Source organism: Salmo salar, chromosome 02, assembly GCF_965601325.2.
Source record: "Salmo salar chromosome 02, fSalSal1, whole genome shotgun sequence".
NCBI lineage: Eukaryota > Metazoa > Chordata > Actinopteri > Salmoniformes > Salmonidae > Salmo > Salmo salar.
The window spans coordinates 80,776,337-80,787,083 of NC_138292.1; the positions used below are offsets into that span (position 1 = coordinate 80,776,337).

Here is a 10,747-nt window from a genome sequence, read left to right on the forward strand (position 1 = left end):
TGGTTTGGAGGTTCTGTTCAGAAATCTTGCTCTCATGAATGTCTGGTGTCAAAGGACACTTTGATAATGAATAAAGTTGAATTCATAGCTTTTATTGGTAAGGTTATCAATACGACTCGGGTTGTGGAAAGAAGAAATGCCAGATTGAAGTTTATTGTGGAGACATAGAGATATTGGGTGTAACAGATGTTACATTTGAAATGGTTATTGACATGCTGAACAATACTAAGGGGGAGTGTCTCGGCATGATATACATACAGTTTAATGGGGTAGGAGGGTTGGGGAGTGTTTTGGGAGGGAGGGGGGTGGTAGAAGTTAGTATTTGGCTGTTATGATATTTTCATGGTAGTACAGAATTGGTCAGATCATGATTGATCGTACATTCCAGCACAGTAGGTGGCGGCGTGCACTTAAACGTTTGTTTGCGGACCGCCATGATGCCATAGAAAAAGATGAACTGGTGGTGGCGGTAATGCAGAATGAGTAGGCAGCAGAGTCTGGTATGGACCGGAAGTTAGACCGGAAGGAGGAAATGACTAATGTAGCTAGCTGGTAGCTAACCATGAATATATTATTTAGTGTACAGGTAAATATTGTCAATAATTCCTCAGGTTTCTATCAAACTGTAACGTTAGTAACAAGCTAGTGTCCCAAAGAGCCTTCTGCTGATTTGAGGTAATGCGGATAGACAGAAGAATCTAACCCGGGAGATGGCCGGGAAGAAAGAAGATGCTTATGTTGATAGCTAGCTAGCTTAGTTTGGTAGTGTGTGAAATGTGTCCGATATCATTTGATGTCGTTTAAATTAGACTTTGATATTGCCCAACTCGGACTATATACGTGGAGCTAGCGATGTTTTCAACGACCATTTCATATAGTTTTGTTATCTGGTCTAGGAAAGTAAATTATCTAGCTACCGTTGGCCTAGCTAGATAGCTAACTGAGTTGTATGGAAAGTAATCCGCTAACTAATGTGACCTCGTGGTGAACTGTCGGGGATTTGAGAAGAATCTGCTTTAATTTAATTGAGTGACCCAACTCTTTCATAGGAAACTATTTCTGAAGAATTCACGATGAATGAGGTGAGAATGTCTATAGCTAATGCTAAACCAGTCGGGATGGCTATGCCTAAAGTATTAGCTTGTTAGCTAATTCATTTAGCTATTTATTAAAGCTTCAATTAGTAGTTGAAACAATCACAAAGCGTTTTGCCTCCCCTCTTAAAAGCTAATAAAAAGCTGAGGGGTGGGCTGAAGAAATGTAACCACTCTCAAATTCATAAACAGTGCTATTGATGCAAGGACTGACCATCCATGATATCAAAATGATAGTTTCAACCATGTTTTGAGGTTATACAGTGTTTGTTTACATTTACTTTGTTTACAAACATTAGAGTAAAACAAGTTTATATTTTGGGTTCTGATGGGGAACCACAGAATGGGTCAATGGGTATATATAACTAATTAATTCTTATTCTTTGTTTTAGGATTCTGCTGACCCATCCAACCCCCCTCTCTTCTGCTCCACTGAACCTAATCCTCCAGAGTCACTGGTTCCTGACTCTAACCATAGGGACATTGACAACTGCAGTGAAATACCCAGATTTAACATTGTAGTCAAGGAGGAGGAAGACTGGGACGTGGATAATACTGGTAAATTAACATGCTTAATTAAATCTCAGAGATTATACAGTTCCATTCCATATATAGCAGTTTAATTGGTAACACTTTATTTGGATAGTCCACCTGTAGATTTTCTACAGACTATCAGTAGCATGTCAACTAATACATTTACATTGTAGTAATTTAGCAGACTCTCTGATCCAGAGCCACTACAGTAGTGAGTCATTTAGCAGACTCTCTGATCCAGAGCCACTACAGTAGTGAGTCATTTAGCAGAGTCTCTTATCCAGAGCCACTACAGTAGTGAGTCATTTAGCAAACACTCTGATCCAGAGCCACTACAGTAATGAGTCATTTAGCAGACTCTCTGATCCAGAGCCACTACAGTAGTGAGTCATTTAGCAGAGACTCTGATCCAGAGCGACTTACAGTTAGTTACTTTTTCACACTTTTTTTTTGTACTTGTCCTCTGTGGGAATCGAACCACAACCCTGGCGTTACAAGTGCCATGACCTACCACCTGCGCAAACTATCTGTCAACCAGCCCTAACCTTACCCATATTCTAAACATAACCCTTGGCCTAGCCTTACCCTTATTCTAAACATAACCCTGGCCCTAACCTTACCCTTATTCTAAACATAACCGTAACCTTGGCAAGCAGTTGCTTATCAACAGATAGTGTGACCATCTGTATAGCAGCTACAGATGGACTATCTGTTTAATTCAATATCACCTGTACATAGCCCATCTGTAAATAGCACATCCAACTACCTCATCCCCATATTTTATTTTATTTTTCTCCTTTGCACCCCAGTATCTCTACTTGCACATTCATCTTCTGCACATCTATCACTCCAGTGTTTAATTGCTAAATTGTAGTTACTTCGCAACTATGGCCTATTTATTGCCTTACCTCCCTAATCTTACCTAATTTGCACATACTGTATATAGACTTTTCTATTGTGATATTGACTGTATGTTTGTTTATTCCATGTGTAACTCTGTGTTGTTGCTTTGCTTTATCTTGGCCAGGTCACAGTTGTAAATGAGAACTTGTTCTCAACTGGCCTACCTGGTTAAATAAAGGTGAAATAAATAATAATAATAATTTAAAAAGGGAGGTAGGCCATAGAGGTGAAATAATTATAATTTAGCATTAATACTGGAGTGATTGATGTGCAATTATGTTTATATCCTGTTTTACTGACATCATATGTATATACTTTATTCTAGTCAATGGTCATCCTATTTATTACTGCTGTACACACCTTTTCTATTCATATACTGTCCGTACTGTCTATACACACCTTTTTCTATTCATATACTGTCTATACACACCATCCTATTGTAACTACAACTGTACACACCTTTTCTATTCATATACTGTCTATACACACCATCCTATTGTAACTACAACTGTACACACCTTTTCTATTCATATACTGTCTATACACACCATCCTATGTAACTACAATTGTACACACCTTTTCTATTCATATACTGTCTATACACACCATCCTATGTAACTACTACTGTACACACATTTTCTATTCATATACTGTCTATACAAACCATCCTGTTTAACTACTGCTGTACACACCTTTTCTATTCATATACTGTCTATACACACACCATCCTTTTTAACTACTGCTGTACACACCTTTTCTATTCATATACTGTCTATACACACCATCCTATTTTACTGCTGTACACACCTGTTCTATTCATATACTGTCTATACACACCATCCTTTTTAACTACTGCTGTACACACCTTTTCTATTCATATACTGTCTATACACACACCATCCTTTTTAACTACTGCTGTACACACCTTTTCTATTCATATACTGTCTATACACACCATCCTATTTTACTGCTGTACACACCTGTTCTATTCATATACTGTCTATACACACCATCCTTTTTAACTACTGCTGTACACACCTTTTCTATTCATATACTGTCCATACTGTCTATACACACCATTATATATATATATTCCGGACTGTTCTGATACATTCTGTTGGGATTTGTATGTATTGTTTTATATTGTTAGGTAACACTGCACTGTTAGAGCTAGAACCATAAGCATTTAGCTTCACCTGCTATAACAATGGCAGAATACTCTGTGTACACAACCAATAACATTTGATTTGATTTGGAGGTTTAAAATATCCTTCTGGTGGTTAGCATAGGGCTAACTGTGCCAGGTTATCTCATGGGAAAAGCTAACGTAGAATTTTCGAGAAACGTATGGACCCTATAATTTTACAATATTTATTTTCTGTTTAGTCAGGAACAAACATTTTGACTTAGTCAGGGTGTTGACTAATTTGAGTTAATCCATACTCATGTCTTTACCACAGCAGAGAGACCTGACCACTGCTCTGAGAGCGAAGGGAGTCCCTCTACATCAGGACTACCCGAACAACACCAGGGGAATCACACAGCTAAGAAGATTCACTGCTGTTTGCTGTGTGGAAAAAACTGTCACAAGTTATCAAAACTACAAATACATATGAGAACTCACACAGGAGAAAAACCTTACTCCTGCTCTGTCTGTGGGAAGCAATTCAGTGAGAAAGGAAACCTGAAAAAACACCAGACGTTGCACACAGGAGAGAAATTGTACAGTTGCTCCGTGTGTGGGGAAAGTTTCTCTTCATCGTCAAATCTTACCAAACACCAAAGAACGCACACAGGAGAGAGTCAAGTGTCTGTAGCTGTAGAAGAGTCTGGTCTTTCACCAGCACTGGTTATCAAAGTGAAAGAGGAGGAAGAGGATCCTGCTTTTGGTAAGTTAAAGGGACTTATTCTGTAAGGGCATGAATTGCAAAACATTTGTTTTTATCACTCTTTGCATTACTTTGCTATTCGAAGGGAAAAATATATATAGTTACAGTTCCACATTTTTGCATAGTTTATCCATCCCATCTTATCCCACAGCAGAGAGACATTACCACTGCTCTGACAGCGAAGGGAGTCCCTCTACATCAGGACTACCTGAACAACACCAGGGGAATCACACAGCTAAGAAGATTCACTTTTGTTCAGTGTGTGGAAAAAACTGTCACAAGTTATCAAAACTACAAATACATATGAGAACTCACACAGGAGAAAAACCTTACTCCTGCTCTGTCTGTGGGAAGCAATTCAGTGACAAAGGAAACCTGAAAAAACACCAGACGTTGCACACAGGAGAGAAGCTGTACAGTTGCTCCGTGTGCGGGGAGAGTTTCTCTTCATCGTCAATTCTTACCAAACACCAGAGAACGCACACAGGAGAGAGTCATGGTCTGACACCAGCACTGGTTATTAAAGTGAAAGAGGAGGAGGAGGATCCTGCTTTTGGTAAGTTAAAGGGACTTATTCTGTAAGGGCTTGAATTGCCAAACCTTTTTATTTTTATCAATCTTTGCATCACTTTCAGTTATTCAAAGGAAATATATATATATATAGTTAGTTCCACATTACGTATTGTTTATCCATCCCATCTTATCCCACAGCAGAGAGACATGACCACTGCTCTGACAGTGAAGGGAGTCCCTCTACATCAGTACTACCTGAACAAAACCATGGGAATCATACAGCTAAGAAGATTCACTGCTGTTCAGTGTGTGGAAAAAACTGTCAGAAGTTATCAAAACTACAAATACATATGAGAACTCACACGGGAGAAAAACCTTACTCCTGCTCTGTCTGTGGGAAGCAATTCAGTGACAAAGGAAACCTGAAAAAACATCAGACTGTGCACACAGGAGAGAAGCTGTACAGTTGCTCCGTGTGTGGGGAGAGTTTTTCTTCATCGTCAAATCTTACCAAACACCTGAGAACGCACACAGGAGAGAGTCAAGTGTCTGTAGCTGTAGAAGTGTGTGGTCTTTCACCAGCACTGGTTATCAAAGTGAAAGAGGAGGAAGAGGATCCTGCTTTTGGTAAGTTAAAGGGACTTATTCTGTAAGGGCTTGAATTGCAAAAATGTTTTTTTAATAATGTTTTATATTACTTTCAGTTATTCAAAGGAAAAAAAATATATAGTGACAGTTCCACATTTTCGCATAGTTTATCCATCCCATCTTATCCCACAGCAGAGAGACATGACCATTGCACTGACAGTGAAGTGACTCCCTCTACATCAGGAGAACTTAAAAAAAAACAGGAGAATCACACAGCAAAGAGCTCTCACTGCTGTTCAGTGTGCGGAAGAGATTGCCAAAAGCTATCATCACTACTAATACACATGAGAATACACACAGGAGAAAAGCCATACCCTTGCTCTGTGTGTGGAAAGCAGTTCCGTGTAAAAAGACATCTTCAAGACCACCAGAAAGTGCACACTGGAGAGAAACCTTACGTCTGCTCCAAATGTGACAAGAGGTTTGGTTTCGCCTCAGCCTTGAAAAGGCACCAGTGGTTACACGCAGAAGAGAAACCTTACTCCTGCTCTGTGTGTGGGAAGGGTTTCGGCCGTCCAGATCAGTTAAAGGACCACTCTCTGCAACACGCAGGGAAACCCCACTGCTGTTCTGTGTGTGGGAAGTGTTTCAGCCGTCCAGATCAGTTAAAGGACCACTCTCTGCAACATGCAGGGAAACCCCACTACTGTTCTGTGTGTGGGAAGTGTTTCAGTGAGAAGGGGTATCTTGAAGACCACCAGTCAGTGCATACTGGAGAGAAACGACACCCTTGCCCTGTCTGCAAGAAGAGTTTTGTAAGATTAGCCGGCCTTAAAGTCCACCACAGATATCATACAGGAGAGAAACCTTACAGCTGCGCTAAATGCGGCCAGAGCTTCATTAGTTCTCAAAAACTTCAGAGACACCAGAAAACTCATGCTGGTTTACCACCTGTTGAGTTTCAAAACCCTGTTACAATTGAAGGAGAGAGAGAGGGAGAAGATGAGGAAGAGGAAGTTGGTGGTCTGATTAATTCAGATGGAGAAGAGGTTGGTTGGGATCTTCATCGTCTCGGTAAGTGGAAGCAGAACAGCCATTAGTTACATTAATACAATATTGACTTTGAATGAACATCGCTCTTTTATTTAAAAATCCAATGCGGCCATTTTTAACTCCATATGAAATCATTTCTGGGTAAAAATTAAGTACCTTGCTGTGATTGTTTTCAATTAAAATGGTCAAAAATAAGCAGAAATAGTTTCTTAGATAAGAGCAATATCTCAAGCAAGAATTTTGCTAGGACTGTCTGGGAGTTTTCTGAGTAGGGAGGGGAAAACTGAAAATGAGCTGTTATTAACAGAGAGGTTTGGAACTCTCTTTCTTATTGGTCTGTTAACTACAGGCCAAAACTCCATCCCACCAAAACAGGCTGAAATTTCAAATTCAAACAGCTCTTACACTAAAAGGGTATTATCATCATTTCACTGTATTTTTCCAACCTCATAGTATGTTAATGTGTATAAAAGACAGGAAATCACATTTTTCACTGCATTGGACCTTTTAACCTATGTTTTCTCATTCACACAGATGAGAGTTCGGAGGGGAGAGCCTCTACATCAGGAGAACCTAAAGAAACCTAGGGGAATCTCAAAGCTCAGAGATATGGTTGCTCTGTGTGTGGGAAAGACTGGCAACGGTTATTTGATCTGAAAAGACAAATGACAATGCACACAGGAGAGAAATCGTACAGCTGTTCTGTGTGTGGGAACAGTTTTAGATGAGCAGACCTTGTGAAACCACACCTCTGGACACACAAAGGAGATGCATGGGGAGAAACCTTAACCCTGTTCTGTCTGTGGGAAGGCTTTAGCAAGATCATCAGACCTTTAAAATGCACAATAGAGTTCACACAGAAGAGAAACCTTACAGCTGTGCTGAATGTGGCCAGAGCTTTTTGCCATAGTTTGTACATTTGCGTTGTTATATTGCTTATATAGGTCTATCTCATTAGTAGCTTATTAATAATTTTAGGTAATGTAAGAATGATGCATTTAATTGTTTTTCCTTACTTTGTGTATAATTATCTCTAGTGATTTTCTCCATGAGGGTGGTGAAGACCCAACAACATATTATAGTATCCCTTCCTCGTAACCATGTTTGCCAGTGACAGTCTCTTCCCATTCAAATATTTTTGTTCATTAAAAAGTTCAGTAATATACCCATGTAATTCCAGCTCATATTGCGAGGGTTGTTTTCTCAATGCTTTTTCAGTGCGTCTGTCTTATAAAAGTGAATCCTCGTGATTGTATTGTCCTTCCTTTTTAGACCACTTAGGCCTAATAAAATACTTCAAATAGTAGGCTAACCGCTGAGTCTGGGCTTTTGTTTTTTCTGTGGTAACTTAAAGAAGAGTAAAAGTTGAGGCCTCAACATCATCTGAATTTCTGTCGCTGTCCATTTCGGAATTGCTGAACGAATAGGCCTACCTCATCGCAGTTCGTTTTCTTATACAGTTGCTTATACTTAAGAGCTAAGTGTTAATTATAAAAGAACAATCATTTGTGAATTTACTGAACGTGAATGTAATAATGTGTGTGTGTGTATGGCTTCAAAAGTTAAAACTCATGTCGACATTCATTATGATTGAAGGAGAATGCTGTTCTTACCCAGTTACACAAATCCACAAGGAGTCATTAGAAACCATCCTTATTGAAGGAGAATGCTGTTCTAACCCAGTTACACAAATCCACAAGGAGTCATTAGAAACCATCCTTATTGAAGGAGAATGCTGTTCTAACCCAGTTACACAAATCCACAAGGAGTCATTAGAAACCATCCTTATTGAAGGAGAATGCTGTTCTAACCCAGTTACACAAATCCACAAGGAGTCATTAGAAACCATCCTTATTGAAGGAGAATGCTGTTCTAACCCAATTACACAAATCCACAAGGAGTCATTAGAAACCATCCTTATTGAAGGAGAATGCTGTTCTAACCCAGTTACACAAATCCACAAGGAGTCATTAGAAACCATCCTTATTGAAGGAGAATGCTGTTCTAACCCAGTTACACAAATCCACAAGGAGTCATTAGAAACCATCCTTATTGAAGGAGAATGCTGTTCTAACCCAGTTACACAAATCCACAAGGAGTTATTAGAAACCATCCTTATTGAAGGAGAATGCTGTTCTAACCCAGTTACACAAATCCACAAGGAGTCATTAGAAACCATCCTTATTGAAGGAGAATGCTGTTCTAACCCAGTTACACAAATCCACAAGGAGTCATTAGAAACCATCCTTATTGAAGGAGAATGCTGTTCTAACCCAGTTACACAAATCCACAAGGAGTCATTAGAAACCATCCTTATTGAAGCCAGTCGGCCATCCGCTCCACTCTCGGACAGATTCATGTGTAGACCCTAATCGTTTGTGGGCAACGTTTGTCACCGTTTGAAGTTCATTTAATGTATTGTTTACAGTTATAGTGTAGTGGCTTTGCTGTCATTCATCTAAAAAATAAAGAAATGTTTTCCCCAACAAGGTTGACATGCTGAAATCACCACTGGACAACACTGGTATTGAAAGCTGTAGCTACACGTTGCATGTTGTCCATGATGAACATGTTCATATATCCAATGGATCTTTCAAATGTCCACGGTAACAGAGAGCAGGAGGTGCCATTTGACAGAGAAGCCTTGAGTGACAGAATGGACTCTTTCTGGTGAATGTCCAAGCCCCCTTATTATCTCAACCAATCATGGCTTCTTCTTCGATAAGGTTTGAAGGCGGTTGTCATCCAGTAAATGTTGCATTACCGCCACCTACTGGACTGAAGTACAATGCCCTCATACTTTGCTTGAAAGAAATAAACAAATACCCTATCCCATCTAACACTCAGTAAAATAAAAAAGGAAACACCACCCTACTCAATATTTATCTATGTAAATCTATTTACTTCAGGTCAACAACCTGAAAGGATGGGACACCACCACTTAACACACCCTGTAACTTCTGATGTCAAGTCTCACACACCCAAATACCTCTGCAGCTGCCACCACAACCTCTATTTTCTGCGATTACGTTCCATCCCTGCAATACAGTTGATAACCATTGCTATAAATTCTAAAACTATAATCTTACTTAAACATATACAGGTACCAGTCAAAAGTTTGGACACACCTACAGGCTTTTTTTTATTTTAACTATTTTCTACATTGTAGAAGAATAGTGAAGACATCAAAACTATGAAATGACACATATGGAATCATGTAGTAACCAAAAAAGTGTTAAATAGATTTGAGATTTTTAAGATTCTTCTAAGTAGCCACCCTTTGCCTTGCTGACAGGGTTGCACACTCCTGGCATTCTCTCAACCAGCTTCATGAGGAATGTTTTTCCAACAGTCTTGAAGGAATCTCCACATATGCTGAGCACTTGTTGGCTGCTTTTTCTTCACTCTGCGGTCCATCTCATCCCAAACCATCTCAATTGGGTTGAGGTAGGGTGATTGTGGAGGCCAGGTCATCTGATGGAGCACTCCATCACTCTCCTTCTTTGTCAAATAGCCCTTAACTGTCTTCCATAATCTCAGTACAATCAGCACGAACCCCTGGGGATGTAGCACTCAACAGTGCATCCCACTTGTAAAGCAGCTGCTGCCCAGCTTGCAGCCTCCTTCTTCTTCTCTCGTATATTGGCAATTATAAACTGGGTGGTTTGAGCCCTGAATTCTGATTGGCTCAAAGCCATGGTATATCAGACCGTATACCACGGGTATGACAAACCATTTAGTTTTACTGCTCTAATTACATTGGTAACCAGTTTATAATAGCAGTAAGGCTCCTCAGGGGTTTGTGATATATGGCCAGTATACCACAGCTAATGTCTGTGTCCAGGTACTCCGCATTGCGTAGTACATAAGACCAGCCCTTAGCCGTGGTATATTGGCCATATACCACACCTCATCGGGCCTTATTGCTTAATTGCAGAATTTAATGGGCATCCCGTCACCTACTGTGCGGGATGGAAACCGGATTCTCCCCCAAAAAACTGAACAAAGAACCAAAAAGTACCTAAAATAAACTAAATCAGACAACAGATCCCTACACAGGCTCAAGGGGATCCTGGGAGGGCGGGCCGTCTTCCGGCAAGTCTTTTGTTGTAAAAAAGTCCCTGATACTTTTCTGCTGCATCTACAATAATGTCCAGTTTCTTAGACTTCTTT

General features: G+C 39.8%; 1 long non-coding RNA gene across 3 annotated transcripts; it reads left to right on the forward strand.

Annotated features, from left to right (window-relative positions):
• The first annotated feature begins 483 nt into the window (after nt 1-483).
• On the forward strand, nt 484-7,880 carry LOC145850262 (uncharacterized). 3 transcript variants are annotated; one of them, XR_014382163.1, is made up of 8 exons: nt 509-586; nt 1,050-1,082; nt 1,487-1,652; nt 3,992-4,420; nt 4,572-4,976; nt 5,132-5,560; nt 5,714-6,595; nt 7,109-7,880. It is a non-coding gene; the product is annotated as an uncharacterized LOC145850262 (long non-coding RNA). The 3 variants fall into 3 exon arrangements; XR_014382164.1 differs by lacking the exon at nt 1,050-1,082 and having other exon boundaries at nt 484-586; XR_014382162.1 differs by having other exon boundaries at nt 494-1,082.
• The last annotated feature ends 2,867 nt before the right edge of the window (nt 7,881-10,747 follow it).